Genomic DNA, 22,246 nt, shown 5'->3' on the forward strand with positions numbered 1-22,246 from the left:
CAAAGGAGTGAAAAACCCATTTTTAAATGCACAGACATGAGATCCCCGTTCCCAAACTATAAAACAATAAAATGTAATGGAATTATCTAGACTTTGCCCTGCTTACAGATAGTGAAGAGACTGTTCTTGGAGAGAGACATTTTGTTTGTGTCCCTCAGTATCTGGAGAGAAGCTGCTCAGGGATAAAGGAGAGAAAAACCAAAAATTCTTGTGTCTCAGTTTGAAATTCCTACTTTCAGTTCTATTAGCTGACCACTACCTGGCTAGGTACAGTTAACCCATTACTCCCCAGGCTTCTGGCCATCCCCCTTGGTCATGACAAAGTCTGAGACAAACTTTCCTTCATTTTACTTCAAAACTCACTTGGGCCTGGTCTACACTAAAGGGGAAGGTCGACTTAATATATGCAACTCCAGCTACACTAATTACATAGCTGGAGTTCACGTATCTTAAATCGTGTTTTTGGGCTGTCCACACAGCTGGAGGTTAATGGGAGCAAATGCTCCCATTGACTTCCCTTAGTCCTTGTGACAAGTGGTACTATTGGCACCAATGGAGCATCCTCTCAGTTCAAATTAGTGGGTCTTCACTAGACCTGCTAAATTGAACGCTAGAAGATCAGCCTCTGGAGGGTCGCTCTACTCGGTAGTGTAGACAAGTCTCTGGAGAAAGCACTTGCGGGAATAAACCTGAGTGCCTTTTTTAGTGACATTGCTAAAACCTTGTTTACACACAGTTCTTGTACCAGCATAACTATTTAATTTGAAGGGTATGATTTTTTTTTTAATCAGTATCTTTGCAGAGATAGTTATGCCAGTATGAAAGTGCCTTGTACCAGTATGACCTTTTCCTCTGCCTGCATGGGAAGAATACTGTTATATCTGTGGTAGGTAGGTCATTGTTTTAACTATACCAACAGCTTTTGTTTGTTAAGGTGACAGTGTTTGTTTGTTAAGATGCTATTTGTGATGAGAACTGAGTAATCTATTCAATATGAATAATTTCCTTGATAAGTTTTGCCTTATACTTTGAAGAATTGCAAGTAGGATATGTTGTGTTTTTATCAAATTTATTGTGCACATTTTTTTGCAGATTTCTTCTTGGGCTACGGATTAATTGAATACAGTTATGTGCAAATATTTGATACTCTATGGCTGTGACTAGACTGGCAAGTTTTTCTGCAAAAGCGCGTGCTTTTGAGGAAAAACCTGCCAGCTGTCTACACTTGCCGCTTGAATTTCCGCAAGAACACTGACGATCTCATGTAAGAAATCAGTGCTTCTTACGGAAATACTATGCTGCTCCCGTTCAGGCAAAAATCCTTTTGTGCAAAAGCTTTTGCACAAAAGGGCCAGTGTAGACAGCTCAGATTTGTTTTGCGCAAAAAAGCCCCGATCACGAAAATGGCGATTGGGGCTTTTATGCACAAAAGCGCATCTAGATTTTTTGCGGAAAAGCGTCCGTGCCAATCTAGACACGCTTTTCCGCAAATGCTTTTAACTGAAAACTTTTCCGTTAAAAACATTTGTGGAAAATCATGCCAGTCTAGACATAGCCTATGGGTACATCTACACAGCAGGGCTAAAGTCGAATTAAGCTACGCAACTTCAGCTATGTCAATTGCATAACTGAAGTCGAAATAGCTTAATTTGGCTTTTGGCACTATCTACACATCAGGAAGGCAAAGGAAAAACACTCTTTCTTTTACGTCTCTTACTCCTCATGAAATGAGAATTACCATGAGTTGAAGTAAGAAGTCCTCCAGCTCAACATTATTTCGAAGTAAAGGCTTGTAGTGTAGATGCGCACCATGTTATTTTGGAATAACACTAGCTATTCCAAAATAAAGCTGTTGTGTAGATGTGCCCTATATAAGAGCTGTGATGTATCACCTAAATTGCACATAATTGTTTATTTTTCCTGATTAGATGAACATAACTTTTATAATCTGGCTTTCATTTGAATATTTTGATAAGCAATCTTCAAAATTGTTTTCTGTAGTTGTTCATGTGTGAGAGAGGAAAATTCATGCTCTGTGAGTACTTGAAAGAGTAAAATCACTCATTCATGTACGTATATACAGTAAACAAAGAAGAGTCAGAACACAGTGGAAATGAGTCTGTTTAAATTCATGTAAACATTCACAAAATAGTTGTGCTTTCCCATTCTTACTGTCCTGAGGAAATTGTGTTCCACTGCACACATGCTGAATTCATGTCCCTCACAGGTTTTTTTTTCTCTCCAGCAGAATGTATTTTCTGTAGAGGTACTGCAGTTACGCCTTTTGTCCACTGGGACTGTTGTGACACCAGAAAAGAAGGTAGCTTGTGGAGCCAGCCATAGCAGTTGATAGGGTTAGAGCCAGTGTTCCTTCTGGTACCCTGCCCATGGAGCTAGGTGAAAAGGCATGAGATATGGAGAGGGACCCGGACAGAACAGGGCACCTGGGTTTGCAGGAGGTCATATAAACTGGAGTTCAAAAGGATTAGTGGTTAGGAAATTTTGGGGTAGAGAAGATGAATGGAAGTGGGGGTACAGGGCCCCTTGGAGATGGGGAGTGGGAGATGGCTGAGACAGGGTGCAGGACATAAGAGATAAGGAGTTCACAAAGTGACAGGGGCCAATGTGCCTAACTGAATGGAGGAGGCTAGGAGTCAGCCAGGGTACACATAGGGGATGCTCTCCAAGTCCCTAACAACCCCTCTCCTCCCCCCTAAAAAAAAAACCCTGTTCCATATTTCTCTCACCTGCATCCAACAACCCTCCAGATGCACTCCTGGCTCCTTCTCAACTCTTACTTCCCTATCTTTCAGCTGCTTCATTACCCCTAACTCCTCCAAGCATTTGCACTGCTTCTGGGGGTTCAGGAAATACATTTCTGTATTGTGGTTTTAGTGAACTATTACTCAAAATTATGTATTTATCTGTCTAGTAAGGAATCTGTTTGAAAAAAAAAATCCTCCTGAATTTTTATTGTTGTGTTGTTACAGATATAGTTGTTGACCGATATTAAATACATTACTAAAATAATCAAAATTGATATGATTATATTGTATTATTTCGACAAATAAAATGTGAGTTTTGCAGAATTTTTAATTTTTGGCCAGAATTCCCCCAGGAGTAATCTTTACTTGTGATGTTCGTTCTTGCTTACTAGGAACAGTAACTATGCCACCAATTTATCTCACAAAATGTTTCACATACTCATTGAAAGATATTTGGCCATTAATAAATGGATTTAAATTGATGGCTTAGGGCCAGATGCAAAGTCAGAAGGAATCTTTCTTTTGACTTCAGTGGGCGTTGGATTAGACACAAGATAAAATGTTTCATAATTCTTTACCAACCTTCCAAGCTTTTCAGTTCTCCATAAATCCTTTTCATAAAGTACCTGCCTCTGTCTATTGTTGTAGCATGTATTCATTATCTCTGCTCTTGAATCACAAGTATGCTTAAATGTTCTATTCATCTTTGTATGTAAATTATTTCATTTGCCGTCTTGTAGTTTATGGAATGTGTTAGTGTATGACATGTATTATTCTGTGATTAATAAAGTTATAGCATGAAAGGATAGAAGGAATGCCTTTGATATAATTTTATCCAACATTGTCAGCATGGATACCCAGAAAGAAGATCATGTCTAATATAGAATTTATTCATGAAGATCATTTACATGGGCTTTAAGCAAGTTTGTTACAAAGTATAAAATGTATATAGTGAGCAGTGTGGTAAAAGGGCTCAGCTACTTGTGTGTTAAAGGAGTCACTTGAAGACTAATATTTAAGGTATTTGTTTGTTGGAAGAGGGTAATGTGGGGATCCTCAGAAGTATTTAAGAGCAGTTTTGTTCACTCTCTCTACTAAAGATCCAGTGCAGAAAATCTGGATCCCACACAAAAGCCAAGTAGCTTGGCTGGTCAGTGGTGAGATGCATGGTGATGGACAGAGAGGGAGAATCTTACCTCTGGGTCATAAGGCAGTAATGATGCTATGTTCTGTTGCTGAAGAGCTGTCAACATTAAGCTGAAGAACTCAAAGTGCCAGTCCAATGGCTTGAAAGTCGAACAATGGTGTTACATTTTGGCCAACACCCGCAGTGAGATCCAAGCCCAGTTTACCTTGCTGTGGTGTTGGATAGATCATAAATGTACCACGCTCACTTGAGGAAGATAGCAGCCAAAGTCAACACTCAGAACAACCTGCTCAGAAAATTGGCTGATGCAAATGAGGGTGTGAGTGCCTGGACTCTAAGAGCACCAGCCCTTGCCCTCTGCTATTCAACAACAAAGTACTGTGCTCCTGTCAAGTGTCACTTGTCTCACATGAGGCTGGTCAATGTAGAGATTAACAAAGCCATGTGTATTGTTATCAGGGCTTGCAGGCAATTCTGTTGCCATGCCTACCAATGCATAGGAACATAGCTCTGTTCCATATTCCACTGCGAGAAGGCCGCTGCTGGCTACGATCTGTGAGAATAGCAACCTAGCTTTGTACACAGACCTCTTCAACTACCTGCCAGCTCTCCTGTCTTCTAGTCTAGACATCCTTTATAGTCATTTATGCCCCCACAGGACAGAACAGTGGAATTGGCTTAGAACAATCAGTGGTCACTGACAGCTGTCTTTAATCATTCTCTCATCGCTGACTCAACCAATTGTCCATCAGGTAATTGCCAAAGCATTTGTGATCCTCTCTAAACCTGGTTTGAACAGGATAGGGCAACACTGCTGCCATTCTCTTGTTTTTAATGATCCACAATGCAGCTGCAGTAATCTTAATACTAAGCTGAATACCCTTGGTAGTGCCTGCTGACTTATTTCAGCGTTGGGCTACCTGGCTGATGATGATGCAATCAAATGGCTGAGCACATTCCATGTACACTGATATAGGGCAGTTGTGCAGCCGCTCCTTAAAGGCTGCATAGGGATTGCCACACTGGATCAAACCAGTGGGCCATCTAATCCAGTATCCTCCTGACACTAATGGTGGCTGACCCCAAATACTTCAGAGAAAGGTTCAAAAAAGTCCTTCAGTAGGAAGTTACAAGAGAAGCTATCCTTGTCCTTATGAGAGAGGCGGTCATTACAGAAACAACGAGGAGTCCTGTGGCACCTTAAAGACTAATACATTTATTAGGGCATAAGCTTCCATGGGCTGCAGTTTACTTTGTCAAATGCTGCACCCCACAAAAGCTTATGCCCTAATAAATGCGTTAGTCTTTAAGGTGCCACAGGATTCTTCGTTGTTTCTAGTGAAACAGACGAACACCACTACGTCTCTGAAACCGGTGATCACAGTTACGGCTCTGATGTAGCAAAGCATTGAGCAGGTGCTTCATTCTACACTTATGGAGTTCTGTCTTTGTACAGCGCCATGAACAACGGAGTCCTGGTCCATGACTGTGGCTTCTTGGTGCTTCGGTAATACAAATAATTAATACGCCGTGTAACTTTAGCCAAAAAAGAATGGATGTGGGGGTTATCATTGCAAAATCTTATGGAGCTGATTAAAAAATATGTAAGCACATTTCTGGGATATATAAATTGAAGGTAAGGCAGGATATGTTTTGTTGGCAACATCTGAATCATAATTCACTTATTAATATTTATTGCCTGCATCTAAAGTGCAACAGAAATGAACATCAATTAATTATGGCTAATAAATTCTTAGGAGGTAGATAAGTACTGTGCCAGTTTTATATTTGCCTGTGTGCTGGGCCTGCACATCACTTAAGTCCCTTTTAAAGCCTGTTTAAAGGCTTTTATAACATGTAAGCAAAATGTAAGTCTTTTACATGCCCTTTCAACAGGGATGAATCTACCCAAAAGTTTTTAAGCCTTCTCACTTAAGGTAATACAATGATTCCATGACAGAGGTGGGAATAGAATCTTCTATTCCTTACTCTTCATCCTTTCCTCTAGATAAAATTCCCTGTCCAACAAAGACCAATGGGGCCTGATCTGGAAAATTGCCCTTATCTATAGTTTGTATACAAAAAGTATGGGAGAGAGCAGAAAGAATGACAACCAGAATGATTTTTGCATAAAAAAGCACAGAATAACTGTGATCTCTCCCATGCTTTATGAAATAGGCTTATGGACACAAATATACATAACTCAGATGCTTTGGACACATTGCTTCATGTAACCTATCAGACTTCATGTCATAATCCGCTGGATATGTTTATCTTATGTTGGTATATGCATTGTTCTTGTGTGTAAAATCAGATGTATAGAATATGGAATATTTTGTGGTTTTAAATGTGCAAAGGGAAGCCATCAAGGGTGTTTCCAATGCTGAGATGCCTCAACGTCTAGGCAAATCATATGTAAATTGCCTTTTGTTCTTAAGACTTAGCAGTGGTTGGTCTTAGGAAGTCATATGACCTCCCTAACTAGTAGTGACTGGTCAGGTAACTTCCCAGGCAAAAGTGGGAATACTTAAAACAATAGGAAACTAGCAGATCTTTGTCTTTGTCTTCGGCACACCGAGGAGAAGTGAACCAGAGATCCAAGGGGAAGAAGAGATTTCCCTGGTCTTGGAGGGTTAGCTGGATAAGAAAAGCTTTAGGGTGAGTTTATAATATGTTTGTACTGAGGTTTTAGTATTAGAATTAGCTAAATGTTTTCTGTTATTTTTAGTCTGTAATCTACTTTTCTCTGCCTGTTCTCACTTATAACCACTTAAATCCTACTGCTTATACTTAATAAAATCACTTTTATTTTCTTTCAAGTCCAGTGTAAATAATTGTTACCTGGGGAGCAATCGGTGTGTATATTCTCCCTTTCATTGTTAAAGGAGGCTTGCCTATATAATTCATTTGGGGTTCTGATCCCAGTTGGCGAGCAATATCCCAAGAAGGGGATCCAAAACTGCATTTTCCTTGGACATGAAGAGTTTCAGTGTCTGCATTGCTTCTTGGGGGGGCGGGGATCTCAGCTCTGTGCTTTGGCTGGGGGAGACCAGGGGATTGGCCCAGCAGGACAGAACAGTGTGAAGCCCCAGAGGGCAGGAAGGTGAGTGTAGTGGCCTTATCAGCACTCCAGGAAGCCCCCCCACGGGATCTTATGTGACCTCAGCCCATCATAGTAACTACATAGCAGTCCTAAAGAAAGGAGAATGAAATGGGGTATGAATTCTTTGGAAAAGGTATGACTGCGGGAGAGCTGTTTACTGTGAAAAAATCTGAGGTGAAAAAAAAGGATCATTGCAGCAAGACTGTTTGAGATGGTAGCCAACATAAGTACAAGAAGGGTGCACAAGGGAAGGAGCAGCATTTCTTTCATAGAATAGTTAGTGGGTGCGGGAGGAAGAAGTAGGAGTACATGGTGATTTTAAAATGAAGCAGTTCAGGAGGAATGCAACTGCTGATTCAATAGACTGGGTTGAATAAATTAAATAGTCTTTCATTTATATAATTTCCTGTCTTCTCATTGTTTTCCATGGGCCTAGGAAATACCATTGGCATGACTTGTCAGTTTCCTGACCTTAGATATTTTTTGTTCCTTTGACTCTTAGTTTCTTAAAAATCAGTCATTATGTGACTTGCCTGGAAATTAGGTTTGCTGGAGTTGGGGATTAAATACTAGGCAACACTTCCCCCCCATTCTACTTAATAGGAAATATTCATCTAAGTGAGCACAACCCTTAAATAAGAGAATGTTTCACACAACACTTCTTGCATGATTTTAGTGCTCACTCCCTTATTGAGGTATTGTGAAACTGAGCTCTATGCACGGTAGCGAATATTCCTCAGAAGTAGAAACAGTTCTTCACGAATATCTTTTATGATATTCAATATGTGGTGGGACTATGTGTATGGCAGGAGTGGTTTTGGCATGATATTATTTGCTCTGAACCTCCACAACTCTGCCCTGCTGATCTCCATGTCAAACAAATCTGGAGATAGGTTTTGCTATACTTAGGAAACTTCAGAAAGAAAGGGATGAATTAAGTGTACAAAAGGTGGGGGTACAAAAATAGAGCCAGTTCCTTAGCATGTATAAATTGACATACCTCTGTCATGGATCTGATCTGTAGTCCTGCTCTCTGAATTAGCTCATCAGTTATAGTGCTGGGTGTAATCTTTCCTGTGTGGCAAATCTCATTGACAAGTTAGTGTCAGGGAATCATGGGTATTAGTTGGAGTGTTCAGAATTCCTTGAAGACAGATCATTTTTGTTATGCCAAAAAACTTTTTTACCGCTACCTCAGTGCTTGGGTTTTAAACCTTGTGATTGTTGTAAACAATCTATACCTGTGAACGATCCACATAAGTAGTGGTCTCGGGTGCCTTGGTGAAGGGAACAGACGTGGCAAATGGCACATCCTTTAAGCAGGGACTAAAAGCATGAGATGGAGTGGGTGCTCATTCAGGCCCTTGAGCAAAGGTCTGATTTGGCACCTAGAGCTGTGGCGTCGGTGCATAGTGCCCTGCAGGCACCCTCGATTAGCTAGTTCTGTTTCCCATCCACAGGCCAAGCCAGGAAGCCAAAGAAGGCCATCAGGGAATGGTCTCCTGCTCTCCACAAGGAGAAGGACAAGGTTGAGGATGAGCTAAGACCTGCGCTGGGTAACTTATCCTCCACTTTGAAAAGCTGGGCTTCAACTAATGGCCAGTGATGGAGCCCACCCTGTTCCTTGCCTGGAATCCTGGACACGGAAGAGGGCATCAAGTGCTGTTGATACTTGAAGATCTCCAGGCTGCACAGGAGGTTCTGATGCTCCCGATGCTGCTCATGCTGCTGTGCCCAGATATCAGGGTAAGTCCACCGTAAGACCTTCCCATCTCTTCTCTCCCCAGTGGTGCTGCTCCCCATCACAGGGGGACTAGCACCACTGTTCACATACTTGAACACAGACCTGTCAAGGCTAAATCCCCACTCTGGCATGATGAATGCAGAAGTGGGGGCCCGCAAAAGTACCCCAAAACCTTATCTTTCCAGGCTTTGGTATAAAGCTTCCCCCAAAATCTTAAAAACCTAGATTTGGGGGATAAAAATCCACTGCCACCACTCAAGTAATGGTAAGGAAACAAGGGAAGAGATCACTTGGGAAATCTCAGCCCTAAAGTAAAACCAGGACACAAAAATTAACCAATACCAGGAAAATAAAAAAAGAGAGAAAGAACTTATATTATCACACCAATACTCCTGTTACAAGCATAATGGCTAGATGGAAAAGTCACCAATTAATATACTCATGGGGGATCCCCATGGTCCAAAAGCTTAGTTACAAAGGAGAGAAAAACCCATTTTTAAATGCACAGACATCAGATCCCCATTCCCAAACCATAAAATCTAATGGATTTATCTAAACTTTACTCTACTTACAGATAGTGAAGAGTTTTTTCTTGGAGAAAGAGACATGTCTGTTTCCCTCAGTATCTGGAGAGAAACTGCCCATAGACAAAGGAGGGAAAAAACAAAATTCCTTTGTCCCAGTTTGAAATTCCTACCTACATTTCTATTGTCTGACTACTACCTGGCTTAGGTACAGTTAACCGTTTAGTCCCCAGGCTGATGCCTAACCCTTGTGGTCATGACAAGACCTCAGGGCTGGGGAGGAAGATGCAGCAAAGCCCTCTGTGGTCACTGTACCCTGGCCACCAGCAGTAGGATTCAAGGCAGATGTTGCCGATTACCTGGCACACACCTGCACAGACCAACATACATGGTCTCTAGCAGGAACATGGGGATTCGCCCTTTGTGTCTCAGGGATGTGGTTACAGATCAGAAGAGCTGGCAATGATCTCCAAGATGGGTGTTTCCATATTTGAGAAGATTCCCTGGCAGCCAGTCCACGATACCTGCAGGTTCCGCTCCTCATCCCAGTACCAGTCTCAAAGTACAAGATATGGCTCACCGGTTTTCCATTGTGGATCCACTGAGTGGTGATGATCGATGAGACCCCCAGAGAGGTACATATTGGTCCTTGGCTTGGTCCTTATCCAGATGTGATGAAGGATACTCCCAGGTGCAGAGTCAACACTGCAGTAGCCCCTGGTCACTGGGTAGCAAAGTTCTGAATATGTCTCTGGTATGGAGCAAGGCTCCAGATCAGTGGGACAGCCTCTGAAACAGTCAGTGCCACATAAGTCATAAGCACTGAAACCTGCCCTGTCATGCCAGGTTCAGTGGTTGGCCCCATGGCACTCATGCACCCCGTGGTAGTTCACCCCACTTTCTCTTTGTCAAGAGCCTCAGACAGGCTGGTGGCCTCAACAACCCCACCCTCAGTTTTCTGTTAAAAGCATTTTCGGAAAAATCGCATCTAGATTGGCAGGATGCTTTTCCGCAAAAGCACTTTTTGTGGAAAAGCGGCCGTGGCCAATCTAGACGCGGTTGTCCGCAAAAAAGCCCCGATTGCCATTTTCACAATCGGGGCTTTTTTGTGGAAAACAGTACTATGCTGTCTACATTGGCCCTTTTGCGCAAAAGTCTTTCGGAAAAAGACTTTTGCCCGAACAGGAGCAGCATAGTATTTCCGGAAAAGCACTGATAATTTTACATGAGATCATCAGTGCTTTTCCGGAAATTCAAGCGGCCAGTGTAGACAGCTGGCAAGTTTTTCCGCAAAATCATTTGATTTTGCGGAAAAACTTGCCAGTCTATACACAGCCTGTGTGTCTTTAAAGAAAATTCAAAGACTATTGTTCACCAGGCTGAAGCAATTATTCTGAGATATGAGTCTCTCCCTTACTGTTTTTGAACCTCTCACATTTGCAGTCTGGGACAGACCTGAGTTTTTAGAACTATAAAAAAGTCATAATCTTCATAAGTCAAAAAAAAATGAGGAAACCATATCACAGATCAACAAGCCGGAGTGAAACATGCACTTGAAATAGTGCTAATTTACTTCTCAGTTCAGTTTAATTTTAAAAAACCCACAGGACATAATAGGGCTGTAGTGTTAAATTTAAAATACGGGGTGGGGATGCTTTTTTTTAAAAAATTGTGAGAATATTACTGTATTTTTAAACGTGGGTTTTTTTTTGTAATTTGATGTTTGTTCCTTGACAAGTTATCTGAAGATCTATGGACTGGCCTTGAATTTTTTAAGTGACTAGAGACTTTTTTATTGGTTTTTGTCCGAAATGTCCTGTAATGTTATTTTTATCTCTACATTTTGTGTAATCTAGCTAGCTAGCTAGCTGTCTATAATATGTGGCTCTTCGCACTCTATCCACAGCTATTTTGGCTCTTTGTCTCTAACTGGTTGGCCACCCTGGAATAGAGCTCTTCCATACTCTTCCAACTGCAGCCAAATGTAATTGCTTTTGTAGTAGGCTACAGGCAGCTATTAGTTTTGCTTTCAGAATGTGCCTTTTGACATTCATTTGGGGCTTATATTTCTCCTGTTAATGTTCCTTGAGCGTGAAACTCTATGCTAATATAGACACATTGTCAGAACATATTTTTAAGCACCACATAAGACGACTTCGCTGTCACCTTCACTTTTTTTGGTGTTTCATTAACTTCATTTTTGTTTATGTGGAACACACTATGCTCTCTGAATACTAAAAGCAAACTTAAATAGATTTGTTCGCCATTAATTACATTTAAAAATCACCGTTAGTGATAAATCGGCAGAAAATTATGTATTTTTTAGAACCAGGCTTTTGTTCAAAAGAGTGGCTTTAATGAAGTGTTTTTAAACTTCACAATGTATTGTGCAAAATGTTACCCCTGAAACTTACCAGTAATCCAGTCTGAAAAGATGATATTCTCCAGTGAACAAGATAAAATGCAAATACTTTTGTTGGTGCATAAATTTTCATTATTGGCTACATTCAGAATATGGCAGGTGGCTGATAAAGCACTTACTGGAATTTTCCATCTTTTTTGTTATTTGCAGAGTTTTTCCTTTTTGAACAGTATGTTTTATGTCAAAGAATTTATGTGCTCTTCAGACTTCTATTTAATCTTGTCTATTCTTAGATGTGAAAATGCAGCTTTTGAGTCTTCACCATTTTATGTATTCATTGGTTATTCAGTAAATGCTCTGTCCAGCTTGAACACATTTTCTGGAGATATAACAGAATTTCACCCTCTAGTGCTTTACTTTGTATATTTTTTCATCCAAAAAAAAATGCAAATTAAGCTAAAGATTTTTGTTATAGTTCATTTCATGTCATTTTCAGTGCCCATCTGAGTGAATTAAAAATATATATGTTTAGTATAAGCACCATGAATAAAATTGATAATGAAATAAGGAAACAACAAATAATTTATAGTTGAAATACAATGTTTGTTCCAATGGCTTTTGAATTTATAATAAATTTTCTTCCACTGAAATGCAGTGTGTCACTTCCATTAATGATGCTGTGAGCTAGGTTTAGAAATAGAAAAACCTCAAGAAGTCAAAAATATTTTCAAAGATAAAGGTCTAATTCTCAAAATTGCATTTTTTGCACACTCTTAATAGTGAAAAACGAAAGGATTTTATTTCACAATAAAAGCCACAGTGTGTCCTCGGATATGATGATCTTAATGGATTGTTCACTTTCAGTCCTTTGGGTACGATGTCCATCTTCTTGCACTTGGATAGAAAGATGATGTCTGTCTGTATCTGTGCAAGTTTCTTCATATGGTTGATGGATTTCCATTCCAAACGGCTAAATGTAGTGCCTTGCATATAGAATAGTAATAGAAATGTAGCCGTGTTAGTCTCGTGTAGCTGAAGCAAAATGCAAAAGAAGATGGACATCGTACCCAAAGGACTGAAAGTGAACAATCCATTAAGATCAACATACTGTACTGACTACAGTGAAAGACTCTGCTTCACGCTATCCAAGAAATTAAGGAATCACCTGCTAAGTATTTTATACAAGAAACAGAAAAACATCAGGAATGACATTTCTAACTTAGAGCGTCTCATCTCAAGACAAACATCCACACCAACTGACACCTTGCAAGACTTTTGTTCCACCAGACAAGAGATCTACTATACACACTTCTATTCCCTACAACAAAGAAAAGACAATAAATTTTCTAACATGCTCCATACCACTGGCTACAACAGCAACTACCTCAACCCACCGGATAATATTGTTAACCTCTCCAGCTACAAACTCAATCCAGCAGAAGAATCTGTCTTGTCCCGGGGTCTCTCTTTCTGCCCCTGGATACAATTTTGTGGTGACCTTGAGGCTTTTTTTCGCTGCCTCCGCCTCCGAGAATATTTCCAAACCACCAATGAACATCGATCTGACCTACCAGATCCCCCCTATCAACACCAAAGGAAAAATAATTCTATATGGACTCCCCCTGACAGTCGGAATTACAATCTGGATTTCTATATACAAAGCTTCCGCAACAATGCACAGACTGACATTATTCGCAAATGACAACAAGCAACACACAATCTTAGCCGCGCTGAACACCATGCCATCCAGAGTCTCAAAAACAACCTGGACATTATAATCAAACCAGCTGACAAAGGGGGTGCTGTGGTCATTATGAATAAGGCCGACTATAACCAGGAGGCAACCAGACAACTCTCGAACACCACATTTTACAAACTTCTCTCCTCTGATCCCACCTCGGAATACCAAAAGGAACTACACTGTCTCCTTAAAAGCCTCCCCACAGCTACTCAGGAACAAATCCACACAGAAACACCTTCTGACCCCCGACCAGGATTGTTCTATCTGCTTCCCAAGATCCACAAACCTGGACACCCCGAACGTCCCATCATCTCTGGTATTGGCACGCTCACTACTGGTCTATCCAGCTATGTAGACTCTCTTCTCAAACCCTTCGCAACCAACACCCCCAGCTATCTCCGAGACACTACTGACTTCCTAAGGAAACTACAAAACATCGATAACCTCCCCAATAACACCATCCTTGCCACCATGGATGTAGAAGCTCTATACACCAACATCCCACATGAAGACGGATTACAAACAATTAGAAACACTGTCCCAGAGGACACCACTGCCAACCTGATAGCAGACCTATGTAACTTTGTTCTCACCCACGATTATTTCCAGTTTGAGAACAACTTATACCTCCAGATCAGCGGCACAGCCATGGGTACACGCATGGCCCCACAATATGCTAACATCTTTATGGCTGACCTAGAACAATGTTTCCTCAACTCCCGTCCCCTCTCACCCCTTCTCTACTTACGCTACATCAATGACATTTTTATGATCTGGACGCATGGCCAAGAAACACTGGAGATATTCCACAGAGATTTTAACAACCTACACCCCACCATCAACCTCAGCCTGGACCATTCTACACGAGAGGTCCACTTCCTGGACACCACAGTACAAATCAACAATGGAAAATTAGACACCACTCTCTACAGAAAACCCACTGACTCATACAGTTACCTACATGCTTCCAGCTCCCATCCAGAACACACCATACGATCTATCGTCTATAGCCAAGCCCTTCGATACAACCGCATCTGCTCTAATCCCACTGACAGAGACCAGAAGCTTCAGGATCTCTACCAAGCATTTATAAATCTCAACTACCCACCCAGAGAAATAAAAAAGCAAATTGAAAGAGCCAGACGAATACGTAGAAACCATCTACTTCAAGACAGACCCAAGAAAACCAACAATAGAACACCACTTGTCATCACCTACAACCCCCAACTTAAACCTGTCCAACACATTATCAATAAACTACAACCTATACTGGAACAGGATACCATACTCCAAGAGGCTCTGGGAGACAGACCCATAGTCTCCTATAGACAACCACCTAACCTCAAGATGATTCTTACCAACAACCACAGGACATACCATACTAATACCAACCCTGGTACCTTCCCTTGCAACAAACCCCGTTGCCAGCTTTGTCCACATATTCATTCTGCTGATACCATTATTGGACTTAACCAAGTGAGTTATAAGATCAACCACACATATTCCTGCGCATCCAGAAATATAATTTATGCTATCATGTGCCGAAAGTGTCCGTCTGCTATGTACATTGGACAAACGTCTCAGACACTTCGCCAAAGGATTAATGCCCACAAAACAGATATCAGACAAGATCACAAAGAAAAAACTATTTCTTGCCATTTCAACCAGAAAGGACACTGTCTCAACAACTTCACCACCTGCGTTCTTCTACAAAGACCTTTTACATCTGCACTTGAAAGGGAATCCTCTGAACTGTCATTCATGTTAAAATTCGACACTCTCCGGGGGGGCGGATTGAACAAAGACCCCAACTGTCTTACCCATTACCAGGATAGCTTCCCCAATTATCACCTCTAATACCATTAGCTCACAGACATCTAACTTTCCCCACCTCTAATATCATTAATTCACAGACACTTACCTTCCTTCCTTCCCTCCCCCCCCGCATACCCCTTCTGTTCTGAAATGTGATTTGTCCTTTTCATATGTGTTCATTTTTTTAATTGTATCCTTTGGTATATATGGTTGTGACTATTTTCTTCCACTATTTGATCTGAGGAAGTGGGTCTGGCCCACGAAAGCTCATAATCTAATAAACCATCTTGTTAGTCTTTAAAGTGCTACATTGTCCTGCATTTTGCTTCAGCTACCCCAGACTAACATGGCTACATTTCTATTACCAATCTAAGTGTTCATCTTTAGCCTTGTTACTTGGGGGACTTAGGTAAACAATTACTGTGGAAGCCAAAACCTGTAGTAAAGCCTAAGGCAGGTTGCCCCCCTTCCCCACAGAAGCCAGATTCGGCCTGGTGTTACGTATCTAGTCACTGTTGGATTGGGTAACCACAAATCAGGCGAGAGCCCAATGTTTAGGGCCAAACCATATATTTTAAACAGTAAAAACACAGCACCATAACAACAACAACAAGGCTACGTCTACACTGGCTTCAAAGTAGGAATAAGATCCTCCGGAAAAGGGTGCTTTTTCCGGAGGATCGGGGCCAGTGTAGACGCTCTTTTCCGGCTTTTCTAAAAGCAGGAAAAAAGCAGCGGACATTTTTATTTAAATGCCGTGGGGGGTATTTAAATCCCCCACGGATTTCCCTATTACGATCTCTGAAATTAACATGCCCCTTCTGGAAAAGGGGCCAGTGTAGACGAGCCCCAATAGTATAAACCCACCCTATCCCAGAAGAGAAAGAAGATAGATAGGTCCCGAATACACAAGGGGATATACTTTACAATGTCAGAGGCGGCGATTGAGGCCTGCGACCTTCTACCCCGTGGCTAATGTGAAGCCTTAGGGGAGGACGGCAGGGTGTCCCTCGCCGACAGGGGATGGTCCAGTTGAACGATCCTCCTGTAGATGGGCCCTCGCCTCTGGTGGATAAGGTAGATTCCCTCTGGGGTTGGCACCTGGTAGTCCTTCGAACCACAGTCCAATCCAGTAGGTAAGGTGATGGTAATACAGTCCAAGTCCACATGGCAGAAGCCTGCAACCAATCCAGTGGGGAATTCCCACACTCGCGGTGGCTATCTCCCATGACTAGAGCTGAAACCTTATACCTGTGTCCACGAACCAAAATGGAGTACCACGGGAAACAGACAAACACTGACAGGACTCTAAACAGCAGACAGTGACGGACAGACGATAGTACAGACGGACAGTGGCGAACCCGAACCTCTCTTTGGTCAGGGCTTATAAACCCTTCAAGGCAGGAAAAGGGTAGTAAGGGCGAGGTGCACAGAATGGTGCGTGTGTGCAATCGTTCTAAGAGGGAGGTGTGCTCAGTTTCTGGGTGGTGTGCAGCTCATTTGAGTGCCTAGTGCACAGTTTTGAGCTGAGTGCATAACTACAGGGAGGGGTGCACATAGCATAGGGCGGTGTGCACTTAATGTTTTGGCGGGAAAGGTGTGGTAAAGGAAGAAGAAAGGAGGACAAAACAAGATGGAATCTGAAGAGACTCCATTTTGAAAAGCAATGGTTCTAATTATCCTTGCTCAGGCAACAGCCTTAAATGCTTGAATCCTCAGCATATAGTTTTAAAATAAATTATTCAAAAGACCAATCTTATCTAAAATACACATTTTAATTTTAATTGCTCTAGAACAAAAAACTTGATTCCAAAGTCATCTTGTCTTTCCTGTCCTCTCTGCTGTAATCTTTCTCCCTTCATACCTTGCTGAAGTAAGCCCTTAATGTGACAAATGACAATAAAGTTTCCCATTTTTACTTCTATTTGAACTAATTTTAAGAGAGCCTTCCACCAAAATTAGCACCTGAGTCAAATATAAAATCCTTTGTTATGTCTAAAATCCTTGGAAACCTTTTTTGATATAAACACAATGACATTTCATAAACACGTCTATTGTTGTGGCGATCACACAAAATAAATTAGTGTTTGCTTTTTTTAAAAGCAATGAATTTTGTTATGAACACACTAAACCACTCTGACTGATTAATTTGAAATAATGTCCTTGTATCAGTGCAATAAATATGCAAGAATGTGGAATGATTACTTTATGAAGGCTTAAGAGTACATTTAAAATATAAAATCACCTTAGAAAATACTGATTAAGAAAATGTAAAACAGAGCAGATCTGTATCATGTATTCCATAATATTTAATGTTGTATTCAGCAGGACAGCTGATTAGCTCTTACTACAAAGTTTTTGCAAATAAATCTTTGACAAACTTCAAGGTATATCGGAATACCACTGATTGACATTTTTTATTCCAAATTTAGTGCTTTTAATTAGGTATGTGTGATGGGTTGGGAATACCCTGCACTAGAACGGGAGGTGTGAGTGGAGGAAGTCCCGCCCCTCCAGCCAGATTGGGCATGCTCCAAGTGCTGGGGCAGTATAAGAGGCCAGGGAGCAGCTCAGTCTGAATGGGCCAGTGAAGGGGAAGGTTCTCTAGGCAGAACTCCAGCACTGTTACAGCCCGCGGTCCAGATAGAGGGAGCTGAAAGACCAGGAGGCAGAGACTGCTCAACCCCTGTGGAGACCCAGGGAGAAACCGCAGCCGGAGAACAGGCAGACCCAATAACTACATGGGATGACGCCCTGACGGGACCGGAAGGGTGCAGGAACCGCCCCTTCTACCCAGGTATCTTCGGTGTGTTTCAGAGGGCCCTGAAACATGCTCATAGGGCCCTGGGTCAGGATCTGGTGGAGCAGAGTGGGTCTGGATCCCCCTACCAGGTGCAAATCCTTGGCTCATTGACTCTGGTCATTGGGCCCCACTGCCCTGAGGCAAGGGTGCTTACTGACTCTGACTGTTAGGCCATAGTGCCTGGGATCCAGGAAGGCTTATTGACTTCGGCCTGTAGGCCATGCTGCCCGGTGGGTAGGACTACTAATGGACTTAGAGTTGCATCCACCTCTGGAATAACCCCATTTCTGTGATGGGGTGGGCATATACCGCCACAGTACCTTTTGCATGTCCAGTAATCTTCACAATCTGGCTAGCAGTGAAAAACATGCTCCATTTTCTTTAGAAAAAGTTTAGAAGAGTGTTATTTTCAAATGCTGTTTGCTGCACTTGAGTTCAGGGATTTGGCTAGAAGAGGGTAAGCAGGAAGGGAGAAGGAAGAGAAAAGGGAGATAGTGGGGAAGGGCCTGGGGGGCAGAGGAGGGGTGGAGTATTGGTAGGGCCACAGGCAAGGGAGCTTTCCTCCCCAAGTAGTAGTTTAAACCTTGGCCATGAGTGGTAGGTGATCTGATGCGGAGCCAAATTCTGCTCTTGGTTACATCTTTGCAATGCTGGATTAACAGACCTGCATGGATGTAACTATGGGCAGAATTAGGCCCTCAGTATGTAGCTACAAATTGCAAACATTGGCTTTGGAGTCTGGTTTTGTATCATACAATAGCTTCATTTCAAGCAGTAATCAATTGAAAATATGGGCCAAAGGTCTCTACTCTCAATTACTTAAGATTTATGTTCATGTAAGAGAACAGAGTTTATCTCATCATCTCCATTACTCTGAAATGCACAGGAATCAGGTGGTTTTGAATTGGACAGAGATTTCTGTACTTATTATGATTCTTGTGCTGCTAAAATTCAACTTGCATAAAGTCTCTGCCTTCACATCGTCTACTGTTGATGTCACTGGACACATCTGCTTGATAGATCAAGAGGCACATATGATGGATTTCCACATGCTGTAGTAAGGAAAATCCATTTTGTTTCTCCAAAGATAAATTTATTGGCTCTGAGTTTCATTCGTGGTACCCTATTGCTTTATGGTGATGGAGTTTTCAAAGTGAATTCCACTAAACTGATAGAGATGAGGAAGCCATTCCTGGATATAATTCATTTATATTTCATCACAGAAGGAAACTCAGATAGAAATGGAGGCTGGGATTCCAATTCCTTTGGCTTATTCATAGAAGCATTTCATTCAAGAAAGCAGTTGCAATGTGATGACCTGCACAATCCATGTCAAATGAACTCTTGTAACGATCTTTTGGCTTTGATTTAGTTACAACCTTGGAACTTATTTGCCACAGTATTCATCAAGTTCTATTCACCGTTTGATGAATTCAGGGCCCTGGAGCATGTTTTGGTTAAACTTAGGGAGAGTTTTAGAGGGTGGGATGGGATTTGTAAGCACAGGAGGAAACTAGGGGCTATGGAAATGTCATTTACAGGATAGCATCAGTGAAGGTGTATATGTCAGGTCCTGCACTCAGAGCTATGATGGATGTGTATGTGGGGAGAGGGGCAGGATTAGGTCCTGTCCTGGTTGGGTGAAGAAGTGAGGCCCTGGGATGGTGTAGTAGGCCAACTTCATCCTGTACTCATCCCATAGTGGCTTCTGACTCCTCCCGATTCCTGGCCCTAATACTGCTAGATACCCTGCATTGAGCTGAATTGTGGCTTCTAATAAGTGGTCAGTCATTGTCCAGATGCCACACCCACCACCCAGGGTCTGCAATATCTGGAAACCATAGGACACCAAGGGATTTATGTGACTCTATCAGAAAAACATGGCAACAGAGATTGAGTTTCAGTTTCTCAGATTGTTTTGAACCTGAAATCAAAGGAAGTGTGAATCCGAACAATCCAAAATTTTTAAAACAAGCCACTAAACCAAAGCCATAAAACTGTGCCCAGCTCTTGTTCTAAGGCTGTTAGGCAATAAGAGCTAGAGTGTGTGAAGAGGATGAAAAAGGAGAGGATGTTTTGCAGTCAGATATACTAACAGTGTGGGTATATAGGTGCATGAGGCTGTTTGAAAATTTTTCTTAACTGTTTCAGAAAGATATAATGAGCAGAAATTCGGAAAATAATGACTTCTTGTCTGCATTACTTCCCTATGATCCTGAGCCTCCTGGCTTGGATGTCCTTTAATCTAGGCTTCTATCTCGGTTTGGAAGGAGAAAGAAAGTGGTTCTAGAGGTCATCCCAATGTCACTTTTCTCTTCCCTTCCCTTCCCTTATTCAGTGGCGCTAAGGAGCCCCCACTGCACAGGGGTGTGGTGACTTTATTTGTAGACTCTCAGGGCTGTGTCCAGCAGAGCTGGAGAACACTGCTAGAAGATTTACCTGGTGGTGTACTAGGCTATACTAGAAGATTTGCCTGGTGTTGCTCAGGTCCTTAACTCAATTAATTTGTGTTTATCTTAAGCCATTAACACCTAAGTAAACTTTGTTTGAAATGGAATCATGCAAATGTCCTGGTGCACATCCATCCCATACAGCCTGCTTCCCCCCAACTCAGACAGAGAGGACTGCAGCTAGTCAGGGACACCCCCAAATAAACTCACCTATCACCTACATCTCACTGCACAGATGTTAGCACTCACCCATCCCTTTTCCCTGATATACCTCTGTGAAATCTGCTCCCCCCACCAATCCAGCTGGGGGCTAGGATAAAATCTTGCTTCTCAAACTAGCAATCTGTCCTGTTCTAACTCCAGCTAAAGCACAAATAGATTATTCACACCTTCCCACCTCACAGCACAAATTACCTCCACTTCCACCTCATCCAATATCAGCACCTACCCCATCCTCTCTTTTCTCCACCTACCTCATGCAGTCAGCCTTTTATCTCCCCCTCCCCAGGAGGCTTGAGAGTGCTAACTTTCTTCCTCTCTCTCCTCAAGCAAATGGGACTCTCCAAACTTCTCCCTCCCCGACTTCCCCTAAGCCAATTAATTAATTAATTAATTCCTCCCTCCCTCCTCCTCTTTCTCCTCCTTCCCACAGCCACTTATTCCCTTATCTCACTTTTTACCTGCTCTGGGAGCTGTTGAGTTTCAAGCACGTAGCAGCTCCATTTAGCTGCATGCTTGGCAAGACGGTGTCCCACTCCCCACCAGTCAGTTGAGCTCCCTGCCTGTGCGGGAGCTTTGAACTTCTAAGCAGAGCTCAGAAAATAGCTGCACAGTCGCCCAGCTGCACAGCTTGCAGGGAACTTAGGTCATGAGCCCCTCCTCTTCCTGAGCCCTCTTTCAACATTCACTCAGTTATGTCAATTTTGAGGACTGTACTTGATTTGGTGATTCTATCTCTTCCGCTTGGTTTTATGAGAAGCAATCCCATTCCAGGCACATCCTGTTTTCCTGGCATGACCAAACCCTTATGTTGCTTTAAGCAATGATAAGAGAAAGCTGCACACTGAATTTGGTTTGGTTATCCTAGTTATTACCATTTAGATGCAGTTCTCGAACAAACCAGAAAACACACAGACAAACTCAACTATCTCAGAGAGGTGGCATGAGACCTGAGTCTGTGAAAGGGAATTGACCTGGGTCTAGAGGTATGAGACCTGAGTCTGTGAAAGAGGATTGACCTGGGTCTAGAGGTGTGTGTGACAGGGTGTACCAGCCCCACCCTGAATTAATAGGGTTTAACCAGGTTACCCTGGCTGAAGGAGCCCTGTCAGGCATGCTCAGACTGTAGCTCAAGTATAAAAGCCTGGGGGAGAGGCTCAGTCTGAGCTGGCAGGCAGAGGAGAAGGACCTCCGGTTGAAGCTCCGCAGCAGCAGCAGCAGCCAGCCACCTGAGAGGAGAGCAGTGGATGCTCCAATGCCAGTTGAGACGTTACCTCGGCAGACCACCAGGGAAGGGTGGCCCCTTAGGAGTCAGAAGACCCAGCTAGAACGTGGGAATTCAGCCTGTTGGATCAGGTAGGACGTGGCCCAGGGAAGGTGCAGGAGTGGTCTCTCCCATCCAGAGATCCCTGCTGCGTTTAGGTTGGATTTGCTGCCGAGGGAGTGGTGGGCCATTCTGCCACTCACAGGGCCCTGGGCTTGGACCCGTTGGAGTAGGGTGGGCCTACATGGGCACAGGCCCGGTGACTGGCCATTGTGCTGTGCAGCCCTGTCTTCAAGGGCCAGTGATTGA

General features: G+C 42.5%; 1 long non-coding RNA gene across 1 annotated transcript in view; it reads left to right on the plus strand.

Moving 5' to 3' along the window:
• Positions 1–6,477: 6,477 nt before the first annotated feature.
• Positions 6,478–22,246, plus strand: part of LOC112545484 (uncharacterized) — a 32,864-nt gene continuing 17,095 nt past the window's right edge. Inside the window, exons 1-2 of the long non-coding RNA XR_003088956.2 lie at positions 6,478–6,570; positions 8,476–8,761. This is a non-coding gene — a long non-coding RNA (uncharacterized LOC112545484). The remainder of the gene's footprint in view (positions 6,571–8,475; positions 8,762–22,246) is intronic.

Source organism: Pelodiscus sinensis, chromosome 12 (assembly GCF_049634645.1).
Source record: "Pelodiscus sinensis isolate JC-2024 chromosome 12, ASM4963464v1, whole genome shotgun sequence".
Taxonomy (NCBI): domain Eukaryota; kingdom Metazoa; phylum Chordata; order Testudines; family Trionychidae; genus Pelodiscus; species Pelodiscus sinensis.